Source organism: Anguilla rostrata, chromosome 8, assembly GCF_018555375.3.
Source record: "Anguilla rostrata isolate EN2019 chromosome 8, ASM1855537v3, whole genome shotgun sequence".
Classification (NCBI taxonomy): domain Eukaryota; kingdom Metazoa; phylum Chordata; class Actinopteri; order Anguilliformes; family Anguillidae; genus Anguilla; species Anguilla rostrata.
In genome coordinates, this window is record NC_057940.1 from 1081462 (window position 1) to 1097730 (window position 16269).

The window sequence follows — 16269 nt, forward strand, 5'->3', positions numbered from 1 at the left end:
ATGGTGCAAACACTACAGACACTGTGGTTAAAACCTGCAGACACTGCCCCCTCCAGGACTGGAGTTAAACCTGCAGACACTGCGCCCCCTCCAGGACTGGAGTTAAACCTGCAGATACTAGTGTGTGCATGGGTGTGCGTGTGTGCGTGTGCATATATGTGTGTGTGTGTGTGTGTGTGTGTGTGTGTGTGCGTACATATATGTGTGTGTGTGTGTGTGCATGTGTGAGTGTGTGTGTGTGCGTGCATATGTGTGTGAGTGTGTGTGTGTTTGCGCACGTGTGTGTGTGTGCGTGCTTGCATGTGTGTGTGTGTGTGTGTGTGTGCTATGTGTGTGAGTGTGTGTGTGTTTGCGTGTGTGTGTGTTGCATGTGTGTGTGGTGTATGTGTGTTGAGTGTGTGTGTGTTTGTGTGCTGTGTGGTGTCGTGTGTGTGTGTGTGTGTTTGTGCTAGTGATTGTGTGAGTGTGTGTGTGTTTGCTGTGTGTGTGTGTGTGTGTGTGTGTGTGTGTGTGGAGTGTGTGTGTTGCTGTGTGTGTGTGTGTGTGTGTGGTGTTGTGTTTCAGGTGTGTGTGTGTGTGTGTGTGTGTGTGTGTGTGGAGTGTGTGTGTGCGTGTTGCATGTGTGGTGTGTGTGTGCTGTGCTTTTGCTGTTGCTGTGTGTGTGAGTGTGTGTGTGTATTCTCCTGTATGGGCATTTTTCAATTCATAAATTAAATAGAAATTAATTTCCTGAATATTGACTGCTGCTGCCTACAAATGTCTCCCCCATTTTGAGTGACAGACTATTATTATTATTTTTTGTGTTTTTGGGTGGGGGGGGAGGGGCGGTGCAGCTGCCGTGTTGGGGATGCAGTGAGTCACCATGGTGATGTTCTGTCTCTGGGCTGTAATTGCAGCTTGTTAGGAACCATGTGGAGACTTTTATTGAAGGAAAGTGGGGAGGGGGGGGGAGGCAGGAAACTGGATTTGAATCACTGTACAGAGAGAGAGACTGAGAGAGTGAGAGAGAGAGAGAACACATGCGATAGAAAGAGAGAGAGAGAGAGAGAGAACATGCGAGAGAGAGAGAGAGAGAAAACACATGCGAGAGAGAGAGAGAACACATGCGATAGAGAGAGAGAGAGAACACATGCGATAGAAAGAGAGAGAGAGAGAACACATGCGATAGAGAGAGAGAGAACACATGCGATAGAGAGAGAGAGAGAGAGAACACATGCGATAGAAAGAGAGAGTACTTTTCATTACAAATTCCAGACTATGAGCAGCGGTTTCTCCAGGACTAAACGAGACCTTGACGTGTCCCAGCAGCTGATGCCGCTCCTTATCAAACATGCTTTTCATCTATTCATAAACCACATTTAAAAGCTTATTATGCTGTCCTGATTTTTGCTCAGAAAAAAAAAAAGATTAAAAAAATTCTCTGTCAGTAATAGCATTTTATCGCAAGATTATAAGTACCAGAATGCTATACTGTGAATCTTGATACCGATATAGCAGAGTTGACTAAAAAAATGTTTAAACTACAGCAACACAGAAGTTTTATATTTATCAAATGGGGACCGTTGCTGGAAAAAGAAGGCTTCAAGCTGAATAAACAGAATATTGGGCTGACAATAATATCAAATATCTGTATTAAAGGGGCAATTCACCCAAAAAGAAAGGAAGGTACGTTTCCATTTGTCCAGGGTGCTGCCTGTCCGTCCGGATAGTTTTGCCGCTAGCAAGTTGCTATACTGAAACTACAACAAACGTTCCCATTCCACCAAAGTCACCTCACCACCATTCAGGTGTCATACCTGTCCACCCGTATCACCACCATTCAGGTGTCATACCTGTCCACCCGCATCACCACCATTCAGGTGTCATACCTGTCCACCCGTATCACCACCATTCAGGTGTCATACCTGTCCACCCGCATCACCACCATTCAGGTGTCATACCTGTCCACCCGCATCACCACCATTCAGGTGTCATACCTGTCCACCCGCATCACCACCATTCAGGTGTCATACCTGTCCACCCGCATCACCACCATTCAGGTGTCATACCTGTCCACCCGCATCACCACCATTCAGGTGTCATACCTGTCCACCCGCATCACCACCATTCAGGTGTCATACCTGTCCACCCGCATCACCACCATTCAGGTGTCATACCTGTCCACCCGCACAAGACTCTGCTCCAATAGGCACAGGCTTTGGTAGGAGTGGTAGTTCTCAGTGAAACTGTACACAAGTGTACAGCTTGGTGGAAGTTCATGAGTAACCATAGCATTATACAGTATTTGCAGAGGTGTTGAACCTATGTGGATGGACAGACAGTACTCTGGGTAAGTGAAAATATACCTTGATTTCATTTTTTGTGTGAACTGCCCCTTTAAGAAAAACCTTTCGGAGGATGTTAAAATTTCGATAATGCACTGTTTTCCATGGCCTTTCCCCTTCGCCCGTCCTCCTTCAGGATGGAACCGAGCCAGTTTCCATGGTGACATAATTCTTTTTGTCTTCTTGCTATGAGGAAGTCGAACAAAAAAAAATAAAAAATAAAAAAACACTTTCAACATGCTGAAACATCCATATGGTGCCAGCTGAGCTCCTTCAAAGAAATCACAAGGGGAGATAATGGGTTACTCTGACATTTCGACTTGCTTCAAGAGTGAACACAAAAAAAAAAAAACATAAAGAGAAACGAGCTGTGGCTGAGGGATATTGGCGAAGATAACAGTTTGTATCAGGAAGGGACAGGAAACGGAACAGGAACGGAACCAAAATTTCACTGTAAAAAAGGCATACATCCAACCCGGGATTTCAGACATATTAAATAAATAAAATGACCTTGGAGGAAAGCATATGGGCCAGCTTAATTAATGACTACAAATGTTGGCTGAATCATAAATTCCACAGAGAGGCTGCACTGAAACAAACTGTCAAACACAGGCCCCCAACTCTTACATTTAAACAGAAATGCTTCATTCAGTTTCACCTCACATCAACATTATGGGGCTTACAGGATGCCCAGAGAGCAGTGTTGGAGGGTGTGTGTGTGTGCATGTGCGCACACACACTCATACACACACATACACACACACACACTCACACACACACACACACACACACACACACACACACACACACACACACACACACACACACACACACACTCACACACAGACACACTCACACACACTCACACATGCACACACTCACACACACACACACACTCACACGTACTCATGCATATACACATGCACATGCTCACATGCATACTCATACACGCACAGACACACACACACTCATACACACACTCACACATGCACAAACACGTACGCAGGCATATACACATGCACATGCTCACATGCATACTCATACACGCACAGACACACACACACTCATACACACACTCACACATGCACAAACACGTACGCAGGCATATACACATGCACATGCTCACATGCATACTCATACACGCACAGACACACACACACTCATACATGCACACACACGTACGCATGCATATACACATGCACATGCTCACATGCATACTCATACACGCACAGACACACACACACTCATACACACACTCACACATGCACAAACACGTACGCAGGCATATACACATGCACATGCTCACATGCATACTCATACGACAGACACACACACACTCTACACACACTCACACATGCACAAACACGTACCAGGCATATACACATGCACATGCTTCACATGCATACTCATACACGCACAGACCACCACACTCATACATGCACACACACGTACGCATGCATATACATGCACATGCTCACATGATACTCATACACGCACAGACACACACACTCTCACACACACACTCACACATGCACACACACGTACGCATGCATATACACATGCACATGCTCACATGCATACTCATACACGCACAGACACACACACACTCATACACACACTCACACATGCACAAACACGTACGCAGGCATATACACATGCACATGCTCACATGCATACTCATACACACACACACACACACACACACACACACACACACCCTTCTTACTCCAGTACTGGACCACGCCGCCCGGTCTGGTGAATCACCCGTCCTCCGGGACATACTTTCTGCTGAGCAAGCACTTTTTTTATTTCATCCTCGACGACAGGAAACACAACAAAGAATCACAGGGGCTGGTGGGATGGGGGTGGGGCAGGGGCTTGTGGGACGGGGATGGGGCAGGGCTGGTGGGACGGGGATGGGGCAGGGTGCGGGAGGGAGGGGCAGAGGTGGTGGAGGGGAGGGCAGGGGCTGGTGGGAGGGGGTGGGCAGGGCGTGGGAGGGGGGGGGGCAGGGATGGTGGTGGGAGGGGGTGGGGCAGGGCTGGTGGGAGGGATGGGGCAGGGCTGGTGGGAGGGGATGGGGCAGGGCTGGTGGGACGGGGATGGGGCAGAGGCTGGTGGGACGGGGATGGGGCAGGGGCTGGTGGGACAGGGGATGGGGCAGGGGCTGTGGACAGGGGATGGGGCAGAGGCTGGTGGGACGGGGATGGGGCAGGGGCTGGTGGGACAGGGGATGGGGCAGAGGCTGGTGGGACAGGGGATGGGGCAGGGGCTGGTGGGACAGGGGATGGGGCAGGGGCTGGTGGGACGGGGATGGGGCAGGGGCTGGTTCCTGAAATCAAGCTGGAGATCTTTAATTTTGAACAAGCTCCAATTCCATTATAGCCACCAGTAAGTCAGAGCACTGGAGCATCCAAAACATGATATTATATTAAATTTCGGCATTTACAATATGAAACAATTTGATGATACTTTACAGCCTGATTTAAAATTTTTCTTGTGTTGCACTGCCAATAGTTTCATATAATCACAAGAGATGATCACAGTACTAAAAAGGATATTAAAAGGAAATACATGTGAATATAAGTAAATATCATAGAAAAAACATTAAAACATAAAAACAAAAAACATTTTTTAGCTCCTTCAAAATTACTTGATGACGCGTTACATTACCCCCATGTCCCCAGTACCGTTCCACTTCCTGTGTGTAGTGCGAAGAGAAAAGGACACAGCTTCGCCTGGGCAGTGAATCACAAACTGCTAGGGCTCTAACACATGGACTGTGAATGGAATTACATAACTAGTGTGTGTGTGTGTGTGTGTGTGTGTGTGAGAGAGCATATGTGCATGTGTGTGCGTGTGTGAGTATGTGTGTGTGTTAGGTGTATGTGCATGCGTGTGAGCATGTGTGTGTGTGTGTGTGTGTATGGTTTCGCTGAGTGCGATGTTAACGAGTTAGCTAGATGACACTCGCAACTAAATTTTACCCAATTAAAATTGTTTCTTGAAATTAACTGCCTAACTCGTTTACAATTTCCTCAATTCGCACTTTTTGAAATGCCAGGCAGCTTTATGAATTAATCTGGTTTTGTGACGTGTGTGTGTTTGTGTGTGTGAGAGAGAGGGGGGAAATTGTCATTGTTGACCTTCTAAGACAAGTAGCCTATGCCTTCCCAAACTTTATTCATATAGATTTTTATCTCCACCAACAAAACACGTGCCGTGGCTGAATCTGCGCTCGTAGCCCCGAGCAGGACGTCGTTAATCATGCTCGGTTAATGATTAACGAGACGCCCGCGTGCAGGGACCGTTGATGGCAGCTCTCTTCTCGCGCCAAAACTCTTTTTGGTCAGTTATTGTGTTTACACTGGGCAAAGGCCAGGTTGTGACTGATGCTGTCCAATTGCTCTTTTCCTTTCATTGCTAATCGTTGGATTTTTTTTTCACTCTGTCTCTCTTTTTTTTTTTTTTTTTTGCCCTCGACTCCCCATCCCGGTCCTCAGTCCAACGGCATTGAAATCTTGGGGTAACCATAGCAACGTCTTCCTCCTCATCGTTTCCTCTTCTCGACAGTACCCGATTCATAATGTCTCCCTCTGTCACAGCACGATGCTAAAAGCTAAAAGGATTTGTAAAAACAAGACACGCCGCGTTCGGATGTGGCACAACGACGCATGAGGAAGATTAACTGACGCGTGCGTGCGAGTTGGCAAACGAGATAAGGAAGAAAAAAAGTCTGCGAATGAGCAATAGAATGAGGATACTAGAAAAGAGAGGGTGCACACCAGTGAATAAATGAGTGAGAGCAAGAGTTAATAAATTAGTACAAATGAGTGCGCAAGTGAAAAGGAGGGGGAGGACTGAATGAGAATTTAGTCATACAGTTTGTGGAATGTTAATAGACTCATTAAGTCCCTCACGCATTCTGGCTTTGCGAAGTTCTCCGTCGGTGACATTGATGTATTTGTGTGCGCTGCCGCAGAGTACTGTTTGATTTGCGCGCTGATACTCAAAGGAAAACCGGAACGATTAAACTCCTTATTTTGATTTTTTATTTATTTATTTATTTTTTGCTGGCTCCCGTTAGAATTCTAAAATCCCTCAGAAGTGATTCAGTGCTGTCTGGTTTGGTGTGTAGGAGTATAGAAAAAGAAAAGCAGAGTGCGTGCGAGAGAGACAGAGACAGAGACAGAGACTGTATGACTTTTCCAACGATTAATGTTAAAAGTATATAGAATTTCCTTTTGTCTACTCTATGCGTTTGGAGAACAAGTACACATCCATCTTATGATAAGCATAAGATTTATGATGAAAGAAAAATGTTCACATGTTACTTCCCTTGAAACTCCTAATAACCTCGTGCATATTTATCGTAATGATACATCGTACTGATTTATCTTTTAATAATCAAACTGAGTCACACTGACTGCTGTGAGACACTGCTTGCAATAATAAAACAGCAGGCACGAACCCAATGTAGCACAATCACAAATAATAATAATAATAATAATAATAATAATAATAATAATAATAATAATAATAATAATGATGATAATAATAATAATACTAATAGATAGATAGATAGATAGATAGATAGATAGATAGATAGACTACTTGTTAAATTAATGATAAAAATACTATACTAAAATATTATGCTCATATTATTATCATAATGGCCTTTGTGTTGTCGACATCCACAAAAGCAAATAAAAGCATAAATAAAATAAAAGCAGCAAAAGTAAATTAACTGAAATAAAATTTAGAGAAAAAAAAACATGACCAAGGCCGCTTTCTCTCCTGTCCCTGTCCGAGGTGCTGATTCGACGCGCTCGTGTGAGCCCCATCACCTGTACTGCACGCTGGGGTGTGCAGACGTTGCGTTAGACATAAAACAAACGGAGCGCAGATCACTAAGCCTAATTTGTCTAGGTGCTGGCCAAAGTTCTCTGAAGTAGGTTCTCTCTCTCTCTCTCTCTCTCTCTCTCTCTCTCTCTCTCGCTCCGATCTCTTGCGCGTCGCACGTTTTTTCGTTGCCATCTAGGGAGCCTACTTTGCTAATCAGCACTTAACCCCATATATAATAAGAAAAACACACTAAGGTTTGATTTCAGTGTTTCCTTCTGTTTTTCATGTCCGTAGTATGTACACGCGCTGCATTATCGTGCGGCAGGATGATTTCATTGGCTAGCCCAAGGCGCTGAACATCTGCTTCGGGGGCGCGTATGGAGTAGGCTTCATCTTCGCAAGCAATGGTTGCGGAGGGGTCTTGTCTTGTAGTAAAGACATATGTAAGGTTTATCGAAATGTTTTTAGGACATCGTACGTCAACTCCCACTTATGACCAATTACCTAGCCTAAGATTTTGCATGGACCACAGCATACGTCAGGATTTGGGCTTTATCGGTGGCGAGAAGTATGTTCTTTAATAATTTGCGGCTGAATATCGTACTTTATTAAAGTAGTCAGATTATGATGTCTGGAACTAACGTGAACGGTTTGCTGTCGTCGACATCTGTGGTGTCAACCCTTTAAGTTTCTAAAGGGGGGGGTCAAAGGAGTCACTGCACACCCCCGCAACTCCTGACAGGACCGCCACAGCGCGCGGGGCGGTTTGTCTGTACTTGGTGGACGACCTCCCCATTCCGAACGACCTGGTGTTCTGCGCGAGCGAATTCAGCTCGAACCGCGGAGGTGTTCGTGCCATTGATTCCGCGCATTGAGAGATCTGTGTTGCAATGGTGAGGTTCTGCACTGCTTATTTCTTCTTTCAGAACACGAGCGATATATTTATTCAGGCAATTCAACCTCAGCGGGTGAGCCAATTTATAAACGTTATGGCAACGGTTGTTTTTTTTGTTTTTTTTGCTTAGAAAACGCGCAATTGGCAACACTCATCTCGCAGACTCGTGGTCGCAGTCGCTAGGGGTGGCGTTCTGCATAGACTGTTTTGCATTCTAATGTAGTAGAGCAACGCGCCACGCAAGGGCTTTGTTGAAAGACGGGGAAAGTGGTTTAGCATGCGGCTTATATGTAAGTAGTCTTGATTTTACATATATGTCGTATCTAGGGCATTCATAGTGGGTGATGTAATTTGTTCTCTAGAACATTGATATGTTCCTGAATAAGTCTGAAAGACGAGTCGGCTACGCCTCGTTACATCCAGTCTTCTTGGTTTGCTTCTCGGCGCTCTGTTTTGCGGTATCTGTAAACGAGCTGCACGTCTCCCGGGAGTATTTGATTTTGTGCGATGTTTCAGCGCGTGCACCAAACGCCAATGCGCCTACAATTTGCAGCGTCTGGTGTTATTTTTATGTGGTGTAAACACACGATTAAAGGATGGAACAAATAAACGAAAGATGTTGGTCGATAAGGCTTGGCTATTTAATGCTCCTGAGGGAGTACGTCCTTGTCTTTCTTCGCGGAGAATGCCTTTCTCGCACCAAGCGGAAAATATGAAGGTGTAGGGAAGTTAATCAGCTCAAATTAATTTATCGCTTTTGTGCACCATAACTGAAACCCAAGTTTGCACTGCAGTAACCGTATTTATGACATTCCTTGTTAGGAGGTATAGGCTTTTGGGTTCGAATCCCAAATACATACCGTTTGACACAATAGGTGCTTTGGCCAAAGTTGATTTGATAGTATACGTTTTTTTTTTTTTGCTTTACCTATGGCCGCGATGCGAGGTGAATTGAAGGCATCCTACGTGAATTCAAATCGATTTTTCTAAAGGATACAGGAGTGTTTCCGTCTAGAACGTGAAGTGCTAGGAAGACGGAGTGTAAGGAAGACCTTATTAATACCAATCTGTGTGAATGATCCTTTTTTAGATACTGAAACCTTTTGTTGCCACAGTATTCTTCACTTACTTACATTCTGAATTTAATTTCATATCATTCCGTAGTTAATCTTTAGTCATCCATTGCAAACGTATATTTACCCCCCCCCCCCCCCTCCCCCCCCCCCACCCCACCCCACGTGCATTATGTTGATTGCAACAATGTCTCATAGTGAAAGCTGAACATACAGTGACTTGCTGAACATGTTCGTTGTTATGCGGTCTAAAAAATGAAAATGCCACGTTCCAGGCAATAATATCGGCATCGGGTGAAGCATTGGCTATGCATCATAGCCAATGTTCGGCTTTTTATCCGTTTTAAAAGAGCACAGCCGGAACATAACGGTTCCTTAGACCCGGGTACTGAACGGATTGAAATGTTCCTGTTCAGGCATATAGAGCCTCTGTATGTATAAACGACATCTGTGACCTTGGGATCTGTGACTGTGTTTTGGTGAATCAATTAGGATCCACTTGCTGATTTCTATGAACCTTATGAGGTAACCATATTGCTGAGTGTGTATATGTGTCTGTGGGCTTTTTTTTTTTTTTTTTTACATTGGTGCCTGTATGCGTGATATTTTTGCGCATGTGTATCGGTATGTGAACACAGGTGTTTTTATGACCGTGCGTATGCGTTAGTGTGGGTGAGAATGTGTCTGTTTTAATACACAGGTGCATGTGACCGTCTGCGCATGGCTTTATGTGTGTTTCTGTGTGCGTGTTCTTGTGACTGTAGATTGTGTTGGTCTGTGCGCACTCATCTGTGTGTGTGTTTCAGGATGTGTGTTTTTGTGTGCGTGTTCTTGTGACTGTAAATTGTGTTGGTCTGTGCGCACTTGTTTGTGTGTGTGTTTCAGGATGTGTGTTTCTGTGTGCGTGTTCTTGTGACTGTAGATTGTGTTGGTCTGTGCGCACTCATCTGTGTGTGTGTTTCAGGATGTGTGTTTCTGTGTGCATGTTTGTGTGCTTGTAGATTGTGTTGATCTGTGCGCACTTGTTTGTGTGTGTGTTTCAGGATGTGTGTTTCTGTGTGCAGTGGCATTGTTGGCAGCTGTCTGGGTCATGAAAATGATTTCAGTGAGTATGTCTGTGTTGGCATTAGCCTTAATGTTGAACCACGTCTGGGTTAATTCCACTCTCATTGCTAAACCAAGCTGTGTGTGTGTATGTGTGCGTGTGTGTGTGTGTGTGGGCTCATTAGGGGTATGGTTAGCAAGCAGCAGTCAGAATTGACACAAGCAGGATTTCCAAAATTTCCCAAAATTCTTAGAAGGCAAGATCTTAAAAGCACGAGATTCTGCTTTGTAGGCAGTGTAGGTTTATGACACTAGCCTCCATATCATAGCATTGCATGGTTTTTGAATTGCCCCTACATTAGTTTGAACATGCTGTGTTCATTATTGCACTGCAAACAGATACAGGAAAAAACAGCTTCCTCATATTGGAAGGGAAACTGTAAGGTGGAATCCCACATAGTGAAATGCTCCATTTTAATTAAACTCTTAAATTAATATGAGTCCAACAGGGTGTATCCCGGTAAAATGTGCTCTCCACGAGAGTTGATTGTACGCCAAACATTTTACAGTGTATAATTGTAAGCTCTGGAGGCGTAATTTGACTGTCCCAGGGCAACAAGAGGACTTTTATGGCCGGGGATCTGGTACAGATGGGGGGTGGGGATTTGGAGGACCCAGTGAGGGACTCCGTCGCTGCGCGTGCTCCACAGTGAATCCATCCCGCCATCAATCAAAGAAACCACTGCCCATGGCGGTGTCCCAGGAGTGAAATACTAGCCTGCCAGCCCCTCCACTTCATCACATTCATTTCATCTACACAATAAAACATTCATAAAAAATGTATATGCAGCCTCACACACACACACACCCACACACACACACACACACACAGACACAGTGTGTGTGTGCATGCATGTGTGTGTGCATTTTTTCAATTCATGAATTGAATTTTAATTTACTTGCTTACTTATCTTGAAAATTGACTGCCCTGACATGAAACTGACCACGGCCCTGCCCCGCCCTCATCTTTCCCACTTTGAGTGACAACCTTGCGTTTATTGTGCTGGAGGGTGGGAGGTGCTGCTGCTGCTGTGTGGTCTGGGCCTGGAAGCAGGTCTGTGCATTCGCTGTGTGGGCATGTGTGGTCAGAGGAGGCAAAGAAAACAATAGTCTTGGAATGTTGGGGTGTTAAATGTGGCATTGGAAGAGGCGTTTGTTGGAGGAATAGGATGGTTAAGTGCTTATTGATGTCTTATGTTTGAGGATGAATGTTCACCACCAATAGGAAGTCTGATTCACAGACTGTGCATGCAGCCAGCACACATTTAAACACACACAATTATACATGCACACACACACAAAACACTCAGACATACACTTAGACATGCACGCACACACACACACACACACACACTCAGACATGCACTTAAACATGCACGCGCACACACACACACACACACACACTTAGACATGCATGCACGCACGCACACACACACACACACACTTAGACATGCACGCACACACACCACACACACACACACACTCAGACATGCACTTAGACATGCATGCATACACACACATTCAGACATGCACACACACACACACACACACACTTAGACATGCACTCAGACATGCACAGACACACACACACACTTAGACATGCACTCAGACATGCGTGCACACACACACACTTAAACATGCACTCAGACATGCACGCACGCACACACGCACACACACACTTAGACATGCATGCACACACACACATTCAGACATGCACGCACACACACACACACACACACTTAGACATGCACTCAGACACACACACACACTTAGACATGCACTCAGACATGCACACACACACACACACACTCAGACATGTACTTAGACATGCACGCACACACACACACACTCAGATATACACTTAGACATGCACGCACACACACAATCATACACACACACACTTAGACATGTACTCAGACATGCACGGACACACACACAGACACACACTTAGACATGCACTCAGACATGCATGCACACACACACACACACACACTTAGACATGCACTCAGACATGCATGCACACACAAACACACACACACTTAGACATGCACTCAGACATGCACGTGCACACACACACACACACACACTTAAACATGCATTCAGACATGCACGCACACACACACACACACACTTAGACATGCACTCAGACATGCACGTGCACACACACACACACACACACACTTAAACATGCATTCAGACATGCACGCACACACACACACACACACTTAGACATGCACTCAGACATGCATGCACACACACACACACACACACTTAGACATGCACTCAGACATGCACATGCACACACACACACACACACACACTTAAACATGCATTCAGACATGCACGCACACACACACACACACACTTAAACATGCATTCAGACATGCACGCACACACACACACACACACACACACACACTTAAACATGCATTCAGACATGCACGCACACACACACACACACACTTAAACATGCATTCAGACATGCACGCACACACACACACACACACTTAAACATGCATTCAGACATGCACGCACACACACACACACAGAACTTAGACATGCACTCAGACATGCACGCACAAATGTGCACACGGTTGAACTGACGAGCATGGACACATGCATGGTCATGCGTCAGTAAATTAAATCTATATCTCTGATGCTGTTGCCTAAGTGATCTTGAAAATGGATTGTATATGTGAAGCCCGTAGATGCCAATGCACACGCACACATGCACACAAGCGTGAGCATGGTTAAATTCACATACATGCCCACACACATACATAAACACATACACCATTCGGAAAGTAATGAATTGTGATGTATATATGATGAAAATTTGTAAAAATTGAAACAGCAGTGCCCCACCATGGCATAAAACCTGCAACCTCTGAATTACATGCCCAGTTTCCTAACCAGTGAACCCCCAGATTAGTCTCACAGTCTTTTTTTATTTCATTGAACATTGAACTACATACTCATTTTTTTGTTTATTCATAAATTAACAGTGAGCGTATTAGATCAGAGGTATAACTACATTAACATAGGAGCCTAATATTTAAGTATTATTAGCTATGACAAGTGATCAATGCCGCTTTGGGTAATTATTTCTACATTAGTAGAATTAGAACTTTAATTGAGTATAATTATTTGAGCTTGATCAGTTAGCATTAATAATCTTAAACAAGATATATATATATATGAGAGGTGATACACTGTTTTAAAATCTTTGGACCAGACAAACGTCTTATATCAGTGGTGGCAAAAAGGACAACATAAATGAAATAATTTTACAATTACTAAGCATAATAATTCAGTAACTGTTATTTAAATAGACAATTCTAAAATAGGGACTTACTTACAGATGCTATGCAATCCAAACAATAATAATTAATTCAGTTAAGTTTTTTAAAGCGTGAAACCGAGAAATTCTTATAGTGCAAACAATATGAGGATTTGGTATTTGTCTTTTGGATACCGTCTTGCTTACCTAGGCAACATGGCAATTTAAATTTTAACCAATCAGCAGTGTTTTCTTTTGGTGGGCTGCCAGTCAGAAGTGAGCTTAGAGGGAATACCCATTACAGGGCGGACATGCGATGCCACGGCTCCTGATCTCCTGCTCAGAAGGCACACATCGCTTAACCCGCTGTAGAGTAAGTCTTTTGGAATGTTTTTGTTTTTCACAATTCTAAGTCGGTGTTCTAGACTTCACCGCTTTCACATCAGCAAATGTCACATCAGCATTAGAATGCTAAGTTAAGAAAATTTTAACTTCATATTTGTGATCTTACACCTTAAAGGGTTTACAAGGCTATTTTATAATTTTCCAGTTTAGATATTTGGAAAAAGGAATTATAAAACTGTACTGCATGATTAAACAAACACTTTAACCCGTTGAAGGTTTTTCAGATTTTTTTTTTCCAGAATTCTAAGTCAGTGTTCTAGAACTCCATTGGTTTCAATTACCAGTAGTGATTGTTACATCACTGTTAAGTACATTCTAATCATGTATTTGTGATCTTCCACCTTAAAGGGTGAAATGTAATACAGTGCTGCTGCCAGTCCCAAGTGCTCTTTTGTTGGGTGACTGACTTTTGTGACTTGCTTTGTATTGGTTGATGATTTAAACAAAGCAAGCTTAAAAAAATGTTAAGCTTTATGGATTTTACAAATCCATAATCTATCATCCATATTGTACTTAGTCTTATTACATAACCTCTGATTTGGCATCACAAGTGCGCATAAAGCACATTTAAATTTGACACAGATGTGAGCCAGTGGTTTGCGCCATATGACACACAAACCCAAGATACACAAAACAAATCCACAAAGAAGTGCGTTCAGTGCCGTTGTCGCTGGTGTGGTGAATTAGATGGGGGGGGAGGTAAGGTGTATATTGATGGCTGACTGGTTGCTATACAGATGAATAGTGAAATATATTTCATGCTTCATAAGCATAACAGCCTGATTAATTCTCTCTTTCTCTATGCGCAGATAAGAGGTGAACTTCCCACAGAACGAGAAATCAGATTATCGTTAGCATTACCAGACTTCCTTCCCATTATGTGACACGCAGATACGCTGGCTTTGTTCAGCAGGCTGGGTTGCTTTGTTCAGCAGTCTGGGTTGCTTTGTTCAGAAGGCTGGGTTGTTTTATTCAGCAGGCTGGGTTGCTCTGTTCAGAAGGCTGGGTTGTTTTATTCAGCAGGCTGGGTTGCTTTGTTCAGAAGGCTGGGTTGTTTTATTCAGCAGGCTGGGTTGCTTTGTTCAGAAGGCTGGGTTGTTTTATTCAGCAGACTGGGTTGCTTTGTTCATCAGGCTGGGTTGCTTAGTTCAGCAGGCTGGGTTGCTTTGTTCAGAAGGCTGGGTTGTTTTATTCAGCAGGCTGGGTTGCTTTGTAAAGTAAATCATCAGTTAATGTACCAGTCGAACCCTGGATATATGTGACTTTCCCTCACCATTGTGGCATAAAGCACTCATAATATATCAGAGATCATGAAATTGGAAACCAAATGTGTACACACACAATCCCTCACACACACACTCACCCACTCACTCACTCACACATACACACAATCCCTCATGTATACACACACGCACACGCACACACGCACACACACTCACACACACGCACACACACACTCACACACACACACACACACACAACACACACAGTCTCACACACACACACACACACTCACACTCACACACACACACACACACACTCACACACACTCACACTCTCACACACACACACACACTCACACACACACAGTGTAGGAGGTGAGCATGAGGCACCAGTAAAATGGAAATTCGGTTCATTAACTGTGACAGAGATCCCTCAGATATTCTTTCATCCACACAGAGAAAGCTGAAAGCCTGTCACTAATCTCTCTGAACATCCCTGAAAAAAACCTTCAGCTAAAAACTTACACACTCGCTCAAACTTCTGCATCTTGCTCCAGGATGCTGAGCACATCTACATTATAAGAGTGTTCACACAAAAAAAGGAATAATGATAATTCATAGAAAATATGCATTCATATGTCTGGCGTTTAGAAGGAGTTTCCACTCCCTTCTGTCATGGTGATTACATTCTTACTCTCCTGTGCAGCTGAAAAGTACCTTTTCTTACTGCTAATTTTGCACAAGCCACGACTGAGAGATTTCCTGAATTATTAACCATCTTTGTCCACATAATTTGTTACAAATCTTAAGAAAGCCAGATCAAGTCCCTCCTGGTTTACAGACACACACTGAGATTAAAATGATAATCTAATATCCTGCAGCTGCATCCTAAAACCAGCTTGTCCGCCATACTTACACTTGGCCCTTTGATTGTGGGGGAAAAAGTATTGTTTAGACACATCAAAAATTGTAAAAGAATAGTAAAAGCTTTAAGAAAATATCTACTTTGTCTACATGTGGCTGCATCTTATTTAAGTGCCCTTTCATAAACAGGATGTGAAAAACGTTTGGTTTGTGGGCACATTTAAAAAAATATCTGCCACCAAGGAATACTTCGGAA

The 16269-nt window shown here is 43.8% G+C and overlaps 1 protein-coding gene across 6 annotated transcripts in view; it reads left to right on the forward strand.

The window, feature by feature from the left end:
* Nucleotides 1–7459: 7459 nt before the first annotated feature.
* The window catches only part of LOC135260470 (pituitary adenylate cyclase-activating polypeptide type I receptor-like), a 38026-nt gene continuing 29216 nt past the window's right edge, over nt 7460–16269 (forward strand). Inside the window, exon 1 of one of the 6 annotated variants that reach the window (XM_064345692.1) lies at nt 7460–8062. The gene's annotated coding sequence lies outside the window, so the exon portion shown is untranslated. The other 5 variants (XM_064345697.1, XM_064345696.1, XM_064345698.1 and 2 more) reach the window with 5 other exon arrangements.